At 43.4% G+C, this 19,849-nt stretch overlaps 1 non-coding gene and 1 pseudogene across 1 annotated transcript; one reads left to right on the forward strand and one right to left on the reverse strand.

Moving 5' to 3' along the window:
* Window positions 1–4,063: 4,063 nt before the first annotated feature.
* On the reverse strand, window positions 4,064–9,377 carry LOC100734744 (solute carrier family 2, facilitated glucose transporter member 3-like; annotated as a pseudogene).
* LOC111758542 (U6 spliceosomal RNA) lies at window positions 7,740–7,842 on the forward strand. The gene has a single exon (XR_002792717.1). It is a non-coding gene; the product is annotated as a U6 spliceosomal RNA (small nuclear RNA).
* Window positions 9,378–19,849: the final 10,472 nt, after the last annotated feature.

The raw sequence follows: 19,849 nt of genomic DNA on the forward strand, positions 1-19,849 counted from the left end.
AAATGACTAGGTAATGGACTCCTGGTTGATGACTGACAGGTGGTTACATGGTGTTATGCATGTGGCAGCATCTGAGTAAGAAGGCAAGGCAAATATCAAAGAAATGTTATTCTTAAGTTTAAATGCCATCTGGACAGATGTTATTATAGGCTGAATAGTGGTTCCTCAAATATGTGCATTGCCTAATCCTTGGAGCTTATGAATATTGCCTTGTATAGTAAAAAGGACTTTGTACTCATGATTAGGCTGAAGTTCTTGGTAGGGGAAAAAGAACCCTAAATTAGGCAGGTGGAGTTGATGTAATTGCAGTGGTCCTCACAAGAGGAGGGGCAGGAGTCAAGGGAGAAGATGTACATGGAAGCAGTGGCTGTTATGGAGGAACATCAACTTGTTTGGTTGGGATCCACCTGGGGGACTGATGGGCACATTCTGAATGTGTCTGGTTGGGTCTTGGGGTCATAGCTTTGAGGTCTAATTCTTGCCCCTTTCTCTGTGATCTGTTTCACTATGAGCAAAGAATCTGTGCTGTACCATGCCATTCCGCCATGATGATTCTGCCTTGAAGTCAACGAGCCATGGACTGAACCCCTTGGATCTTAAGTCAAATCAAACCTTGCCTCTCTTAAATTGTCAATGTCCAATATCATGTCTCAGTAACAAGAAAACTGATTAATATATGCCATGAGCCAAGAAAAATTCTAAATGTTAGAAAGGGTAAGGAAGCAGAGAGAATCTGCTTCTCCTAAGGAACCAGTCTACTGACACATTTATTGTTGATTTTACAATGATTAATTTATTGTGAGTCTACCTTGCAACTGGTGAAGGGTATACCAGTAAGAAAGGTTCATTTGGTTTTTCAGTCATTTGTGTAAAACATGTTAGTGATTCATATGTTTGAAGGAATTTGTTGAGAGGGGTAATTGCACGCTTCCAGTTTGCAGAATATTCTGTATTTGTGTTATATGTGGAAGTGAACCTTTCCCCTAGCTATAGGTGCTTTCCATTTCCCAAGAAGGGTTAGAAAATGAAAATGTGTTAAGTAGAAAATACTTTTTAGGTTGAAGGTTAGTAGAGGTTAGTAGAAAATACTTCTTAGGTTGGACCCTTCTAAACAGCTCACCACAAGCCTCTGACATGTATTTTAGGTTTTCACAGTTCAGTTTTCAGAGAATAGCTGAAAGTGTGGAGTTCGGGATTAGATACACCTGGCTTTACCCCTTAGTTCTGGCTTTTGACTTAGGGCTAGATAATGCCTTAGGCAAAATTTCATCTGTAAGGCAAGGTTAATAAAAACAATGTTAAGTGAATGCTATATGTTATACACTAGCCTGAGGTCTGGCAATGCTGATCATTTAATAAATGGGCATTGATATTACTGACTCATCCATGGAAGGGTCGTGATAATCACATATTTTAATGCCACAAAGCCACTATAAATCCATCTTGGGAAGCAGCTGCCATCTTTGGTTAGCCAATAGGTAAAACCAATGAGCAAATTTTTGGTTCCATTATGCAGCTCTAGCTTGGTTCATTAGACAACAGGAAAATGTAGTGTATCATGCTCCCCTTTCCTTGTCTCCCCAGTAGTGGCAGCATATGTCAAGGAAAGCCTCTGGGACTCCTGAGTGGCGATGATAACCAGAACTCCTTCAATCTGCAATTGGTGTATATGTTAGTCTGCCTTCTGTTGCTATAACAGAGTACCTGAGACTGGGTGTTTTATAAGAATAAAGGTTTATTCAACTCAAAGTCCTAAAGGTTCAAGATTGAGAAGTGGCAAGAATACCACGAGAAGAGTGGCCCTCCCACAGTCATCTCCACCATCAGGACCCAGATGAACCTCAGAGGGCCCAAAGAACAGCCCCGCCCCTCACTACTACTATTCACTACTGGGTGAACTTCTCGGGAACGCCCAGAGACCAGAGGGAAAGCCAGTAACACAGTAGGGTCCCGACAAAGACACACAGGACTGACAGGTGACTAGTGGTGTGAAATGTCTGAAGCAACATTAACAATAAGAGCCAACAGGTGACTGAGGCCTCAGCTGTACTGGCAACCAGCTTGGGAAGAATCCAGGACTTGCACGACAGTGCGTAAACGTAAAACACAGGCAAGCAGAAATTTTATCCACATTTGTGGTGTGATTCATTTCTTCTAAGGCATGAATTTTTATTTCAAAACAAAGAACTACAGTAATATTAATAGTAGGAAATCCATATGGAAACATTTACAATCTGGTCACTGAGAAATGGGAACAACTGTACTCTGCAGTACTGCCGAGTGGCTGAGGAGGCGGAAGAGGTGCAGCTGGAGCAAAGTCATGTTGGCAGCAAAGCCTCCCTCCCTGGCTATATCAGGTTTAACCTCAGACTCAGTGAGCAGTGGGAATGGTGATGTTCTGTTATCCTCATGAGTTTGACCAAAGGATCTGAGATGTGTAAGCACCAAGGAGGAAAAGGAAATCAAATAGCCTATGAGAAGGTAAAGAACATGGGGGTGGGCATAGAGGGGCACTGGGGGATGAACAGATGATTGTGGAGATGCTCGGGACGGTGGCAGGAGTCAATCCTCTTGTCACTGTAACTGTCTGCACCCTCCAATTAGAACCAAGTCTTCATTTGCTTCTTATTCCCTGCAAGTTTTAACATTTTCTTTTCACACAACCAGTGTCTCCCAGAGACACACGGCCAACCTCACACCCTCCTAGTTCATCTTCCGTCATCCCTCCATCCCTCAGCCCTCTACCCTCAACGGCAGAATAGAAGGAGCTGGCTCTCCGTTCTCCAGCAGGAGAGGACAGCCAGTGGGTCTGAACCGAAACTCTGGGTGCTAATGCCACAGCAGAGGCAGTGCTGCCTCTGTACACAGGGATGAGTTTTAATGCATTCTATCCAGAAGGAGGCTGTAGCGACGGAGAAGAAAGTGGCTGATAAACTACTTCCCCCGGCGCGACTAACATTTCTATTGTCTCAAGTGTGGGCACCGGTGGACATCTACTAATACTGTCTCAAACGTGTCTGTCAGAAGGAGTCAGGTCCTCCAGGGCACCTGATAGTTGTCATGGTAACATGGTACAAGAGAAACTTGACATGGTAACAGACATGGACCTTCCTCTGATGAAATACTTAAAGCACCCAGTGATCACTCAGGAAGAATCTTCTTCCAGAGCTGATGTTACCAATTCCAAATTACCCATGAGGATTCTTCTTTGAATTCCTTTAAAGGTACAACTTAAAATAAAAATCAACACATAAAATATCTTAACAAAGTGGAGAAGTATACTCCAAGTTGTGTGTGTGTGTGTGTGTGTGTGTGTGTGTGTGTGGCAAACTACTTAACATATGAGTCTCCTATAGAGGAAGGAGCTGTTGAGTCCGGAGAGGATGGGGTGGGGGAAGACTCTCCATACAAAACCTTCTATTCTTTGGACTACACGCAAAACCCCACCCATCAACCACCTTTAATTACTAATAATCCCAGATTTCAAATAATACTCTCTATAAGCTATAATCTTAAATAATATAATAAAAAATATATATAGCATAATAAATAATAAAATACAATAATACAATAATATAATAAAATATAATCTTAAAATTTCCAAAGGAAACTAGTAGTAGTTTTTTTTCTATACAGACAGTTTTTCTATACAGTAGTTTTTTTCCATTTGACTTTTCTGAAATGAAACCTGAAGAGTTTGCCTGTGAGATGCAGAAACTGTGGAGAGGTCATGTATCCACCTCAGGGAGCACATCACATCTTCTGTAATGACTAATAACATTTCTCCGAGTCCTCTCTTCTGTGGTACCAAACCTTCTTTGTCTATAACCTCTCTTTAAACACCTCCTTCTCACTTCCATTTCTTTACATTTCCACTGTTTGGTAAAATTACACTTAAAAATATTTATGCAATAAAACTCAGAATGAAGGTAGGTTCACCTGGTCCTTCCTAAACAGAACAGAAGGTCCACGAAATGAAACACTCAGGAAGCCACTGGCCATTGGCCACTGGCTGACCCAGCTGGGCTTCCTGGAGGGTAAGATAGGAATGGGGTAGCAGTGCTCAGAAGCAGTGCTGGGTTCCTCCTGGTGAGATCTCTCCCAGCTGGGTAGTGGGGTGGGGTCCCTGGCTGAAGAGTTCAGCCACAATAAACTGGGGGATGGGGCCAGGTTCGATCTCAAAGAAAGCCACATAGATCAAGATAGTTGTGCTGCAGATGTAGTTCATGAAACCATGTGTCCTTCAGTAACAGAGATCACCATGAAGATGGAACAAGCAGCCATCCCTCCAAGGCTGATCATGTGCAGAGTCTTCCTTCCCGTCTTTTCCACCAGAAACCTCAGTGAAGATAGTATTGACCACACCTGCTCCGATGGTGGCATAGATTGGCTCCTGACACCTGCATCCTCCAAGATTCCTGTTGAGTAATAGAACACGGCATTGATCCCAGAGAACTGCAGGGCAGACTGGAGCCCGATGGAGATGAGCATGGGCTGTGGGTATCTGCGGTATCTAAAGAGCTTCAGCACAGTGACTTTCTTTTTCTGGTGCATCCTCAGATTCTCATCTTTCATCTCTCAGATGTTCTGGGATACATCCAAAGTATCCCACAGCTGTTGGAGGATCTCTGTAGCACACTCCTCTTCATCTCTGTTAAAGAGCAAGAATCTAGGACTCTCAGGGCAAAATGGAAGCACTATACTTTGTAAGATGGCTAGAATGATGGGGAAGCCCAGTAGCATAGGCCAGTGCCTTTCAGTCCCCCAGATGAATCTGAAGCCAAAGATCTGAGCCACCGGAATCCCGATGACAATGGCCAGCCGGTAGAGGGTGCCCAAGGCACCCAACAGAATTGGGGGAGACATCTTTCCAATATACATGGGCTCAAAACCTGTGCAGAGTCCACAGAAGATGCCAATGATCAAGCAGCCCAGGATCAGCATCTCTGCAGACTCAGCCATCTTGCAGAAACCATGAGCTGCTGGTGGTGGCCAAGAGGTTGATCATGAGTACTGAGCTGTGCCTGCTGAAGTGGTTGACAAAGAGTTCAATGGAAAAGGAATGAGCACTCCACCCATGGAGAAGATGGCCACAGACAAGGACTAAAGGGTTGTAAGCAGCCCCTTACTGGGAAGGCTCACCTAACTTCTCTGATGATGTATAGTTGAGAAACTCTCTTAAGATCATCTCAGGAGCATTGATGACTCCAGCATTGAAGCCAAACTGGAAAGAGCAGACTGTAGCAATACTGATGCAAAGACCAGACACAGGGTCACCTTGTCCCCATGGTCCTAATTCTTTTCAAGTCTTAAGAAAGAGCTAGGGTTGAGGTTTGAGAGCCACCTCTTTCAATCAACAAAACCTGCAAAATGTCCTTTTTAGGCAGACAGTAAGTTTCCTTCAGGTTCTCAGCACTGCTCAGTAGTCTCACAGCATCATGGGGTGGGAAACAGGTTTTTATAATTTTTGCAAAGCGTGGAGCCTACAAACTTCAGCCTCACCCTTCCCCTGCCCTAAATTGTGACCTATGCAATTTTGTGATCTCTGTTTTCAGAACTTCAGAGTCCTCACTGCCCCTGTACCACCTCCCCTCCCCAAATCATGTCCTAAGCTTTCTCCACCCCTTGAGTCTTTCTTTTTCTTTTCTTTTCTTTTCTTTCTTTGTTTCTTTCTTGAGTGCATCCATATCCTTTCCCCTTGTGAAAGCAGTGACCACCTCTTAGTTTCAGAGACAAAATGCTACCAGAAAAGCCCAAAGGGAGGGCCGATACATTACTTTTCGCTTTTATATGGTATTCTTAAGGAAAAAGAGCTGTGATGAAGTTGAAATAAAATTTTACCTTGAATTTTAACCGAAACAACTTTTTAGTGGTTTAAAATACTTGTTCACCTGGAATCAGATAGTCAATGATATGTAACTTTTTAAAAAATATTAAAAAGAAGCTTTATTACTATCTTACTTAGAAGTAAACATTTTCATAATCTGTTTTGTACCTAGTTCTTGTGTCCTGAAGTGAAGCCTTTAAAAATATTTATTTCTCTCTTCAGCCAGGGAAAAAACGTGAGTTTTTCCAAAGTCAAAAACCTTTCATACAGCATTCTAAAAAGACAGCACATAAGACTTTCCTATACTGTTTAAGTCTGAGGTTAGTTTTTTTCCCTCTAAACTCTTTAATTTCAGTTACAAATGTAGTATGCTTTGTGAATTTCCTGGTAATTTACAACTGGCTTAAAATTTCATTTCTGGAAAATAGAATTTGCAATAAAAGTCTTCTCAGAATTCTCATTTTTGCTCCAAAAATATTGGTTTAACCTTGCAGATCCACCTTCTCTTGGGATAGCCGTGTGTGTACCCACGGAGGAACAGCTGTGCCAGGTGCCAAAAAGGCCTCTGTCTGTGTTGGCTGTGAGACCCTCCCTGAGGGCCTGATAGTGTTTGATCAGGTGAGCAATGAAAGAAAGTTTGTGGGAATTTTGCCCCTGGACATTTAAACTTCTAGGTTTACAAAATAGAATGACAGAAAAAAGCAAAATGAAATACAATAGTTACATCCAAGAAAAATCCGAGACAAGCCATTCGAAACATGCAAGACGCACTGTACTTTATATGTACTTGAAGGCTCATTTCTGTAAGCATCTCCTAAACATCCCTGCGCGCCGCTCTTTAGGAATCTTATTTCCAGACACAGTGTCTGAGAGCATTTGCAGTTTTTCAATCGGAGCTCTCAGCACTTTAAAAACAGCCTAGAGTCAAAACTGAAATGCTGATCTATTTTCAACCCTCTAGTTGCTTCTTAGTCAACATAACATTAGAATTTCTGAACAAAGGATTCTTACGGCTGGCTGTGGGTCAGGTAAGTCCTAAACTTATTAAGGGGAAAATAAGTTATCCTCAAAAGAAAAAAAAATTATATGCATCTTCAATTGGAAAAAGATCTATTTTTCCCCTCATGTTGAATTATGCATTAAATCATTTCAAATTTTATTTTGGACCATTATTCTGTAATTTTGAATAGTTATTAAAATAAATGGATGTTTCAGTCTATTTTATGTCTGGTTGTTTACCAGAAAAATAATGCCGAGGGTAGGATGTGTAAAATAGAGTTTCTCCTGTGCAGTGACTTACAAATGGATGTATGTTGCACTTTTGGAAATTTATTTGTTATATTTTAACAATGTCGTTGCCGACAATAAAATACATTTGTTAGTAAAGAAATAAAAGAGATGGAGAAGTGGCATCCGATGCAGCCCTCTTTGCTCGTGGGGCTCTGTCCAGTCCTGAGGCAGGGCAGAGCATTGCATGGTGAGAGGGAGCCTCCGAGACACAGAACTGGACTGGCTTCTATATAGCAAACCTGCTTCATGGGATGAATCCCCTCATGAGAGCAGATTCCTCGCCACGTGTTCACCTCTGCTGTCCTTTGGATCTTGAACGTCTCCTTAGGTCCATGTGTTAAAGGTTGGTCCTGAGCTTGTAGTGTTACTGGGAGGTTGTGGAACCCAGGACAGGGGCCTGGTGAAAGTTAGGTCACTGGAGAGTGTGCTTTTGGGTGTGATTTTGTGCTCTTGAAGGGGTTTTTGGGATCCACCCTCTCCTCTTCCTTTTTCTCTTTGTTTTCTGGATGCTGTGAGGTAAATGGGTTCCTCCTTGATGTGCTCACCCCACACTTCTGCCTCACTACAGCCCCCAAAGCAATGGGCCAGCAAATCATTCACTGAAGTCTGCAAACCTATGAACTAAAATATACTTTTCCTTACACTAAACTTGGAACAATACAGAGAAGATAGTGTGACTTCTGTGCAAGAATGCCATGAAAATTCATGAAGCATTCCATATTTTAGAAAAATAATAAAACAAACTCTCTCTCTTTATAAGTTATTTATCTCAGGTGTTTTGTCATAGCAATGGAAAGCTGACCAACATAAAGTTTTAAAGGTCTCATCTTTTAATCCCTCACAGTAGAGGTTATATTTTAGCATGGGCTTTCCTTGGGAAATCCAAACAATAGCAGCATGTAGCCAGGTAGCATCAGAGGGTTCTCAAAGCTCTCCAGAGCAAGCAACCTGACATTTAGTAGCATAAATCGCCCCTCTGGATACTATCAAAGGAAGCTCAAGTTATTTCCTTTTATTCATCTTTAATACTACTTCGTGGCCTAGACCTATGCAAATACCATTACCTCTAACTCGCTCTTTGGCCTTATGTCTGTCTTTCTTCTTTCTTTCTTTCTTTCTTTCTTTCTTTCTTTCTTTCTTTCTTTCTTTTTTCCTTTCTGGTTTATTTGTTTGTTTGTTTTGCTTTTTGAGACAGGGTCTTGCTATGCAGTCCATACTGGCTTGAACTCATGGTAATCTTTCTGCCTCAGCCTCCAGAGTCCTGGAATCACAGGCATATACAATCATGGCCAGCTAGTATGCCTTTTTTTCCTATACCTCTTTTGAATAGCAGCCAGAGTGACCTTTTAAAATCAAGAAATATATCTTGACATGCTCCTGCTTAAAGCCCATTCATTAATTCCCTAACTTTTTTTTTTATTGAAAACTTATTAAGTGCAAGGAACTCCTATATCCTGAGGATAAAAAGCCCTTTCTTTGTGACGGGCGTTTGATACAATCACTTACGTAGCAGACTGGAAGGATCCAGCTGCAGGCTGGTGGATGATTGATGGTGGGAATATGCAGACCTCCTGTGAGGAAATACAAAGCAAGATCATGGCTGGAAGTGAGGCTGAGGGAAAGAGGACCTCAGCCAAGACAGGAGGGCCGGGAAAGGTGCTCCACAGAGGGGCAGCAAAGTGGCCAGGGAACTAGAGGGCCGTTGCTGGCAGTGCGAGCAGAGACTCAGTGTCAGGTAAGTTGGTTTGTGTGTTTCTTTCCAGCTACACTCAACTCTTTCAGGGCAATCACAGAGTGGATAACAGGGCTGGAATTTTTTAAAAAGTGCAATGGTAGGAAGGACCAGGGAGCTGAGGACACAAAAGAGAGTGTTTATTCTGAAGGATCATGAATTTCAAATGAGAAAGACGAGAAGAGGATGCTTTAGAGAGTCGGAGTCAGGGAGTGGTGAGGCCCCACGGTCTGGATTAGAGGCCTTTGTGAGGGGCAGGAGTGAGAGGTTGCTGCAGGTGATGGTTGGGACAGAAGTGGTAACAGAGGGGTGGAGAAGGGATGGATGACTGCTCAAAATGCAACCCAGTCCATGATACATCCCCCGGCTTCCTCTCTACCTCATCCTGCAGTCTCAGTTCTGAGCTCAACCACACCCACCTCTCTTTTCTTCCTTGAACATTTCCAAGCTCCCCTTCTTGCCCTCCTTGTTTGGTCTGTCTGTAAAACGCTTCCTCAAGTAGTTCACAGGCTGCTTCCATCTCACCATTTACGCCTTCCCTGGTCCCCTGAGTAAAAGAATGACTCACCCTTTCCCTCATTCAGGCTACTTTTGATAATATCAACTGAGTAGTGCTTAGCTGAATTTGATGTCATCTCATTTGTTTGTTGAGTTGTTTATTGTTAGTCTGTCTCTCTCAAGGAGAAGGCCAGCCTCATGAAGGCAGGGAGCTTGTGTCTTGACTCCTGCTCAACCATTAGTACTCAAATAATGTCTGTCTGGGAAGAGCTTAAGAGTTGGTTAATGGATAAAAGCAGAAATAAGATTTTTTTTGAACACATTTTCACTTTGTGATTTAAAAAAGCATCGATCTATAGACTTTTTCTTCACAAGGGAGGCTCAGCATTTTTGCTGAAGTCACCTGGAAATCCTTTCTGGTAGGGATACTGCTTTTCAGCTTAGGGCAGTTGTGTCTTCCAGGGACATTTGACAATGTCTGTAGATTTTTTTTTTTTTTTTTGGTTAAAACAAATGGGGGTTGGAGAGAGGCACATTGGCAACTGGGGGTTGTAGGGTAATACTAGCACCTATTGGGTGAAAGCCAGGGATGCTAAAGAACATTGAACAATGTATAAAGTACAAACCTCTGCAACCATGAAAAGTCTAAGCCCCTAAAATCACTATTACAGAGGTTGAGGCCCTTTCTAGGGGTTGAGAGTAGCCCACCATATAAGAACTGCTGGCCAGAACAAACCTGTGTTAAACACGGCTGTAATCCCGCCATAGTCTGCAACAGGGGCATTCTCCCACAAGGTTGATAAACTCTGCCTGCAGATTGTGTTTTCAGAGTGTGTTCAGGGAGCCACTACACCTTCCCCAGCCAAGATAAACAATCCTGAAGATATTCATTCAATTTTTCTTCCAGGAAACGACACAGCCCAGAGGGCAGACCTGCCTCTGGAACTGGTTGTTATCTGCCAACTGGGGCCCTGGCTTCCAAACACCCAATTATGAGGCAGTGAAAGGGCACACGGCAGCCTGGATGGTCCCTGCATTGAGTGAGTGTCAACTCCCCAAACCCTCCCTGTTCATCAGAAGAGACGCTATTTGCAAAACATATGTTCAAAGCTTAATCATCAGTGAATCCTTGCATGGAGGCACTCCACCGAAAGGTGTACAGTGGCATGGCTTGGGAATCAATGCTCCATTCAGGACTAATCAGTGGAGAGAAATGGGCGTGCAAGGGCAGTGCACAGAGTGCAGGAGCCTCCAGCCTGTCTGTCCAGACCCTGTGCACAGCTAATCAGTGCTGGCACTCCTGGAAGTCAGGGAGAGCCCTGCTCTAGAATCCTGGCTTCCTGTGAAGCAGATGCCTTGAGCCGCAAGGATCACCTGCAGCCTGAAACATCAGCCCTGTTTCTTGCCGATTGGTGTTCTGAGTCCAGTTTTTAGACAGACTGGGGATTATACCTGAGCTGACCTCCACCCATGCAGGCCCACTGTTAGGGGTCAGGTGGTGGGCCTGGGCCCTCTAGCTACATTGGTTTATTACTATAACATAGAACACAATTTCACCATTAATACACTAGAGACGATGCTAGAGATGAAAAAACAAAGGTGGCCTGCCTCTCCCTGAATCATGGGGTGAATAAACAAAAGCTCTGGCCTCCAATTTACTGACAAATTAAGCACTTACTTTTGGCACACACTTGCCAGTTACTGGAAATATAGTCCAATAGGGGAAGCAGTTAAGTAGACAATGGTCACATTGGACACAGAAACTGGACATGGAAGCTCCTGAGAGGGGACAGTGGTGACTTGGATGAGGATGTAAATGTCAAGATGTCATTGGATTATTGTAAGGAACAATTATTAATGCCTGCATTATTGAAGTTACCCCAGGTAACTTTAATAATCCAGGATACCAGGAGGGCCATTTCATTCATCATGCAGATGCAGAAAAACTACAAAAAATGTTAGCTGGCTGAAACCAACATTATATTTAAAAATATACAAGGAACTCTTTGTAGATAAATAAGACAAATATTTACTCAATGGAAAAATGGTCAAAGAATGTGAGCAAATAGTTTGTAGAAGAGACACGCAGAAGCATCTGAGGAGATGGCCAAAGGTATGAATCATTGAAGACAGCCAAGTTACAAAATATCACTTAGTATCTAAGTAGCTGGACAAACTCAGACACTTAGCCAAAGTCCTTGGGCACTGCAGGTGACTGGACATTCTGCAGGGTGCAGCTGGCTCCCTTAATTAGGTGCACTGTGGCATGACTCAGCAGTTCTATGCCTTTCTCTGCAGGCCACAGAAATCCCTCCCCAGCTCCTTCAGGGGCATCTGTCAGCCTCTGTCACTGCAGCTTTCGCTGTGGTGCCAGGAAACTGCAGAGCAGCTGGGTGTCCTGATCCACACTCTGGATAGGTAAACAGGGTAGAAAAACATAGTGGAGCGCTGGGCAGCAGTGTAGAAACAACAGATCAGCTGTAGCCATAGCAACCTTTTAAGAAATTATAATTAGTGGGAAAGGTAAAAATCCCAATGAAATGTATAACAATATAACTTTGGAAAAATTTAAATTGATGCATACAAAAAAATACCTTTCTGTAAGGACACACACACAGAAGCTCAGATCGCCTAGGGATGGTTTCCATCATGGAAGGAATGGAGCGGAGGTGTCTGCAGAAAGGAGCTGGTACACTAAAAGGAAGGTCATTAAAGTAGGTGTATTTGAGCCGGGCATGGTGGCACAACCTTGTAATCCCAGCACTCTCTGCCTCTGAGGCCGGAGGGTCACATGATGAGCATAGGTGGGGCAACTCAGTGAGACCCTGTGTCAAAATAAATAAAAGGGATCGGGGAAGTAGCTCAGTGCAAAGGGCCGGGCCTCAACCTGTGGTACTGCAGTGAATGCATGAATAGATGAATGAATGATAGGCACATTCCCTCAGGGTTGGGATGTGTGGGAAAACCACAGGAAGTCCAGAAACCCAGGCAGTGGAAGTGAGGCTGGCACTTCACCGTTCCTCCAGGAATGGGAGGATGGAGCCGTTGCTGGGGGAGTTGTGGGAGGAGAGATGCCAGGAGAATAGCAATGGTTTGGGGGGACTGAGAGATCCAGAAGGAATCCAGCTTCACTCTCCTGCCTGCCTTGTTCTCCAGCAAAGCTCCCCATTTGCCCATTCAAAAGACAGCCAAGGTACAAAGGGGAGAGAGGGGCATCCATGCAGACCTTCTAAGGCAAGAAGAGGAAAGAAATACATTGTGGGGGTGGAATCTGAGAGGGACAAGTGACAGCTATGTGACAAATGAGCCATGAGCAGAAAATGTTCTAGTTACTAAAACAAGCAAACACATCCAAACATGGCTGGGCTTCCAAGAAAAAGCAAGGAAATAAAGACATTTTCCTATCTAGGAGGAATACAAAGGAAATGAAAAACATTTCCCACGGCATTCTTGATAACCTATATCTTGTTTGTGTGTGCGTGCGTGCATGTGTGTGTGTGTGTGTGTATGTGTGTGTGTGTGTGTGTGTGTGAAAGAGAGAGACAGAAGTAAATTTATGATTCTTTCAATAAACATGGCTGGTTATTGTACAAATTAAAGTACTGGGGGACTTCAAAAATAATAAAATTTTGGAAACATAATCTTTGAATGTGCAAGATTTTATTAGGTTTTTGAGAGACAATAAAATACATAGAATTTCTGAGATAAAGTTTTACAGAATAGTTGTGGCCCCATATCACTCCCATGGAATCTTCCTGTACAGGGCCAGAGTCTAAAAATTACTTTCTTGATTGAATGCATATCTCTCTGTGATTATCTAACCCAAGCGATCAATCTCCATAATGTGTCCCCTTTTCCAGCTCCAACCTTTGATTAATACAGATTTCTTCTAGTTTCTTTTATTAGAGAGTATTAATGTTTAAAATACCACAGTCTATCTGAGTGCAATTAAGTGTCCTCTGGAAAATTCTACTCCTTCCTGTGAATGATGAATCTAAGAAAGACTCTACCATAATGGGATCGGAGGCCAGGTCTCTTTTCCTTCCTCTATATCATAGTTGGTTGTCAAAAATGGTTTTTGTGTGGAACAGAAATTTGCTAGGTGAACCATAGATTCCCCATGAGGCCTGCATGATGGTGAGCAGGCAAAGGTCAGATGGCTCCCATTAGGGGTACTCCCTGGGCATTGCAGGGAGGGGGCCTATGTTCAGCAAGATCCATGGATTTGAGTACCTACTGGTACTTCTGCTTGTGGTTGGAAAAGTTGTGAAATCTGGACTTGGCAAAGGTTTCCACGCTCATACTTCTATCCAGCTGATTGATGGCTTCGTGGTTGATGTGAATCACTTTTCTATTTTTTTATGTACTTTTAAAAAATACTTGTATAGAAGCATTATTTTTGTATCTTAGCCCATTTAGACTGCTATAAAAAATACTAGAAGGCTTAGAAACAGTAAGGATTCATTGCTCACAGATCTGGAGCCTGGAAAGTCTAAGATCCTGATGGTGGCAGATACAGTCTCTGGTGAGAGCTTACTTTTAGGTTCAAAGATAGTTCTCTTAGGGAAGCAGGAGCAAGGCAGCCCTCTAGGTCCTCTTTTACAGGGGCACTGATCCCACTCCTAGAGGCCCTTCCCTCAGGACCTAATCATTTGTTAAAAGTCTCACTTCCTGATACTATCACATTGAGGTTAGCCTTCAGCAGAGGACTTTTGAGGAGGACATAAATTACTTAGACTATTATAGTTTGCAAGTCTTCCCATGAGATAGTATAGATGAGGAGATGGAAATTCTCAGGTTTTGCTGGCCTGCTGATGGGAGGCCCCAAAGCACAGAACCCAGAAAGATCTGGGACTATACAATCTGACAGCAAGGACTGGCAGGGTCTCCCAGGGACCACTGTGGGGCCCCAAAGGTAAAGTTAGCTCCTGAGAAGCAACATCGAGGCTGTGTCTATTTGGGCCTGCTTCTCTGGCAGGACTCACATACCAACTTTAAGCCACTTAAGGCAGTTAAGAGCAGCTATTGCCTTCAGTGAACCTTGGCTGTAAAACTTCAATGTGTCGGGTTTGTGGAAGAACCGGAGTGTCTAGAAGTCATGGCGTACTTTGCAGGAATCATGGGCTATCCTATTAGTGCCAACTTGTGGGAGAAGGACCGTGCCTGTATTGTGCCACTGATGCTGTTGCATTGTCTGAACCTAAAATATGCTCAATAAATGTTTGTGGAAAGGATGAAAGAAAGAAAGAGTGAGGAGAGAAAGAGATGAGAAAAGATAATCAATTTAACCAGAAGAAACATTTCCCAGAAATTACTTTCTAATATTTTAGAGATTTACTTTTATTAGTTTTCTGTTATGCTTACTTAGTGTATTGATTTATTAATTAATAATTGCTAGCAAAAAATGTCTGCAATAGGAGAAAAAGTTTTTAAGAAAAACTTTGTAAGAAAAATTGAAAACAGAGAAAATTCCCAACTCCTCTTCCAAATTAGAAGATCCACTATTATTGCTTCATTTTTACTAGTGCTCCATTCTGATCTAGTCAAAACTGAGTGTTTTATGGGCGAAGTCTGGGAGCTCTTCACCATGGATACCCTGACAACTGAGAGGAAGTGAGTTCCATTTGTCTGTCCATTTGTCTGTACCCAACCTGTACTTGGGTTGTCTAAAGGAGCTACACCACTAGAGCCATGGGGCCTGGAAAGCACCCCTAACACAGATCTATCTATCCTTTCATGGACCTTTCTTCCTGTTCATCCATCCATCCATTCATCCATTCATTCATGTGTTTATTCAATCAACAAATATATATTTAGTTACAGATATAGTGATAAGTTTCAGGGATGTAATATCATTACCCAGTGAAGTCAATTGAAAGTTTAAATGGCTCCAGAACAGGTGTTCACAATATTGCAGTTCACTGGAATCACTTGGGGGATTTAAAAGTGCTAATGCCTGGTTTCCCATGCCTGGAGGCTCCAATTCAGGTGTTGCAGGGTGAAAGCTCTCCCTGCCCTGGAAGATGCTAAAGTGCAGCTAAGATTGTGAACTGCCGCTCTTGGAGGCTGTGTTTGTGAAGGCTGGGCAGATAAGGAGGCACAGATAGTTCAGAAGGAAGCATTGTATTAGTAAGATTTTCTGTTGCTGGGCGCAAACCACAACAACCACAAGTTAAAGGAGAAGAGGTTAAATTAACTCATGTTTTAAGAGGGTTCAGTCCATGGTCTAAAGAATGGGAAGGTGGGGTGGACTGCTGTAATAAAAGAAGTGCATTTGGGGAAAATGCACGGAGGCTAATCCTTCAGGTCAGGATTTGGAAAGATGCTTAGAAAATATGGGACGTGAGCCTCTCCTGTGAAGGACAGGTAGGCTTTGACAAGTGGAGATGGTGCAAAGCGTCTTCAGATAGAATAGGGGAAATAAAGTTGTCATATTTCTGGGACAACTGGAGCCTGGAATTTCCAGGAGGGGAGTAAGAAAACAACAGGCTGAAAGGTCAAAGCAAGTGGAAGCTAAAGTTAGGTTCCAGGCTGTGAAATTCAGATTTTACCTTCAGATAGTGGATCCTTTGTGAGCTGGTGATTGGAGGCAGGGACATCATGATGAGGCTGAGCTTCAGAATCCTCTGCCATGGGGAGGAAGCTGGCAGGTGGGGAGCTCTGAATTCAGCTAATGGATAATTTCAAGGCAGTAGACTTTGCATGTCTCTAATGCAGTTAATGGGCACATTATGTTAGTCTAAATGAGTAAGAGACTTTTTTTATCCTTTAAAACTCAGAAGCTTATTTAAGTGAAGCATCATTTAAAAGATCAATTTTGAAATTGTTGGGAGAAAGTGGCTTGTGGGGGTGGAGACAAGGGTGACAGGGTAGAGATAGAACTGGGTTTTTATAAAAGTCCCACTGCCTAAAACTAGAGCAATTAGCAGAGGACAAGTAGTATAATCTTTGTACTACCTGCTCTGGGAAGGGGTGGAGGCCCTGGAATTCACCTGTGCTGGCCTCTCAGTCCCCATCTCTAAGTGGAAAAAAAAAGCCAGACAGCTCCCTTCCCTTTCCAGGCTGGAAAGTTGGAACAAAGAACATGGGAGGAGCTGGGCAGCTCTGCCTCTCTACCTGTAGGCACTGAGACCCTGCACCCACTTCAGCAAAGCTGGGAGCTGGAGGGGAGAAGGAGGCTTGCAGAAGGGGCTCTGGGTTTTGCCTCCTGAGTGTCCTTCAGCATCTCATTTCTGAGCTATGCAGAGCAGGGAAGCAGCTCTTTGGCTATGGGTACCCACAGGGGAGATGGTTATCCGGAATTAGCTGGTGAGTATAGGACAGACATTCACTCTAAAGGCACTTGTACAGATATGTGGTTGTGAGGATCCTAAAAGACTTTCTTAGCAACTGGAAAATTACTGTTGCAGCCTAAATGCCCTTGCATTTTCTCTGGCTGTTACCACCCCCCACCCCCAACCTAGATATCCCTGTGATCTAGTAACTGAAAATTCAGTGTTCTAGGTACAGTAGAGAGCTCTAGGCTCCTACTCTAGTGCAGCTACCTACAAAGTGCAACATTCCTGGCTATATTATACATGTATATTGAACAGAATCAAGGAGGGTGAATCAAGGGTTAGAAGGAGGGTGAATCAAGGGTTCCTCCTGACAGCTTCTTTCTTGCTTTCCAGCTCATAGCTGGATGGGAGCCATCTCTAATTTGGCTCTTATCACCCCACTGATCCCTGCTTCTTTTCTTATGGCCTGTGATCTACCACTGGCCCCCATTCCCAGCTGCTGACTAGGATCTTGCTTTGAATTTAATGGCCCTCTCTTCTTTCAGTATCACTGCCAGTACTACTGTGTGGTCCCAGATCTAATGCATAACTTGGGCCTGGTCAGCGTCATTCCAGATGACTCTTCTTTAGGACATTCAGATTTGGTCTTCTGGTCGACCTCCCACTGATGACTTCCCTCGCTCCCCACCATCCAAGCCCTGCCCAGTCCCAGCTCCTACTCTGACACTATCAGTTGGAATTCCAGGATGCCTTCAGTTGCTGACTGAGGACAAGGCAGTGTCACATAAGACAGTCTCAAGTACCTCCTCTCTCAGTGGGAAGGAGGGCCCTCTGCTCAATGACTTGACACAAACCTGAGAGGCAGCGGGGTCCATGCCTTCCCAGTATGGCTTTCAGACCCTCTCTTTAGTTTTTACTCTTTTCTTCTGGCCAGAAATACACAAGAGGCACAAAGTAGGACTGCCATGATCTCCTGGTTATAAGGTACAAGGCATGATGGAGTCTGAGACAGTCACAACACTGTGGGATACTCTAACACATCTTCCCAGGTCCCTTTTATGGGGCAACCCTGACACTCATTTGGCTAATTTATACAGTAGTTGGGGTTCTGCAGTGGAATGATGAACCCTGACTTGTACCCTGGCTCTGGCACAAGGACTATTGTCATGTGGGCCCGTTTACAGCAGTAGCACAGTCTGCTTCCGGCTCATGTCCAGTTGCCATGGAGTGGCTTCTTCCGTCCAGCTGTCGGACTGTCCCCACGGTGAACTGAGAGACCTTGAATATAATTACTGCTTTTCCCAAGCTCACTCCAGACTTGCTGTTGGCAGTGGTCATAGAGAGGCTCCATTAGACCTCTCCGACCTGGCCAGAAGATTCTGGCTCCATTCTGTCTGCCTCTCTGCCTCTGAGTGCAAGACTACACTGCAGGTGGTGGGGAGGACCAGCTTAATACACGATAGAGATGAGAAGAAAAAGTCAGGAGGATCTATGCAAGAGAGTCTTAGCTAGGAAAACAGACGAACTTTAAATATTGACTCCTTACTACCCAGCAGAATGGCTTAGCACATAATGCTTATTCAATTCATTTCTTTCATAAATTTTGTTTTTACATTTATGGGCAGAGAGGGGTAAAAGGGTTTCATCAAGGACATACTGAATAAAACAAAGGAAAAAACCCCACAGAAGTGTAAAATCACTTTTACTTTTGATTCTAGTTCTTGTTCATCTGTATTTGCCATTATGTGTCCCTTAATGACAGGGATATATTTTGAGAAATGCATGTTAAGCAGTTTTGTCATTATGTAAAACTTATGGCCTATATTTGGTTACAAGATGGCTATAAGCCATTAAATGATATGATCTTAAGGAACCATGATTGTATATGTGATGTACTGACTAAAATGTCATGATAGGGCACACCTATATATATATTTTTGGAAATAATCTATGAACACAGTAATGTTATCACAAAGGCTAGAATAGGCTCTACCAAGCAGAAACACAAACAATAGTGGCTCAAGATGAAAAATAAGTATAGTTTATTTCTCGTTAATGCCAAATGACCATCATGGCTTCATAGGGGACTCTGATCTCCAAAGTTGCCAGCTGCTAAGCCAGGGAGGGAGATGGCAACAGCAGTTAAATACTCCAGCTCTGAATGACAGCATCACATCCACTCAGACCTAATTGATCAGAACTAGTTACCCATCCCCTCCCAACCACAGTGGAACCAGAAGCCCAGTCTACTACACGGTCAGAGTGGGAGAACCAGGGTTTTCTGATGTTAGCAAAGCTGATGACACACATGGTCTTCTGCAGTTAGGTTTGGTTTGCTTTGCATTTTAGAGATATGCAGAGTGCTCAGAATATTGCCAGGCCCATAAAGAAGTGCTTGCTGCTACTATTAACTTTGCCTATGTTATTTCAAGTATAAAAACAGATATAGAACATATCATTGTACTTCACGGGGCCCCTCATTAGATAGATGACTCTCAAATCACAGAATGGAGTTTAAGCCTGGTTTGCTGTTTGTCTAATTGCTACAGAGAATGAAGAGGAAGAAGAAACTGGGGCTTAAGAACGCAGCAAATGAGATTCAGAGACAGCACTGCAGACACAGTGTAGGCCAGTTCGTGGGAGAAAGATGTAGTTAGTGGCCTTTCTGGCAAGGCTCTCACTCAGTGCTGGGCTGTAGGACCTGTTGCCCGCTCTGCAGTTGATGGCCTTCTGGGTCTACGTAATGATGGCACTACTGGGATGACTTGTGTTTTTGCCTGGGAAAGGACAGAAATTGGCTTGCCACCAAAGCTCTGCCTGTCACTTGGATCAAGTTCTTCCAACCATGCAGGATGATCACACAGAGCCCTTTAAAAGACACTTGTGATGATTCAATTAAATCTGACACATTTTTAAAAAACCTCTAACTGGAGACCTCAACCATATTTCTTGTCTATTTTTTCTTCCTGCTTCGAAAGGTTAACAGCAGGCTTAACTCCTTCCTTCACCCAGAACTGCATTTGTAAAGAGCAAGGGAACATCCTTTCCCCTGCTGTGACTGAAACTTCTCCATTTACTTTGCCAAACGTGAGGAAGGATCTGCAAGCAGCCATCTGTCACTGTCCAGGTGGACAGTTCAGAATGTCTCTCCGATGTGCCTTACCCCACAAACCAAAGCGCAGCCTTGCTGGTGTTCAGTGGCAAAGAGGCTGCCGCTTCAGCTCA

This window comes from Cavia porcellus, unplaced genomic scaffold (assembly GCF_034190915.1).
Source record: "Cavia porcellus strain 051 isolate PalLab524CR breed Dunkin Hartley unplaced genomic scaffold, mCavPor4.1 scaffold_6, whole genome shotgun sequence".
Lineage (NCBI taxonomy): Eukaryota > Metazoa > Chordata > Mammalia > Rodentia > Caviidae > Cavia > Cavia porcellus.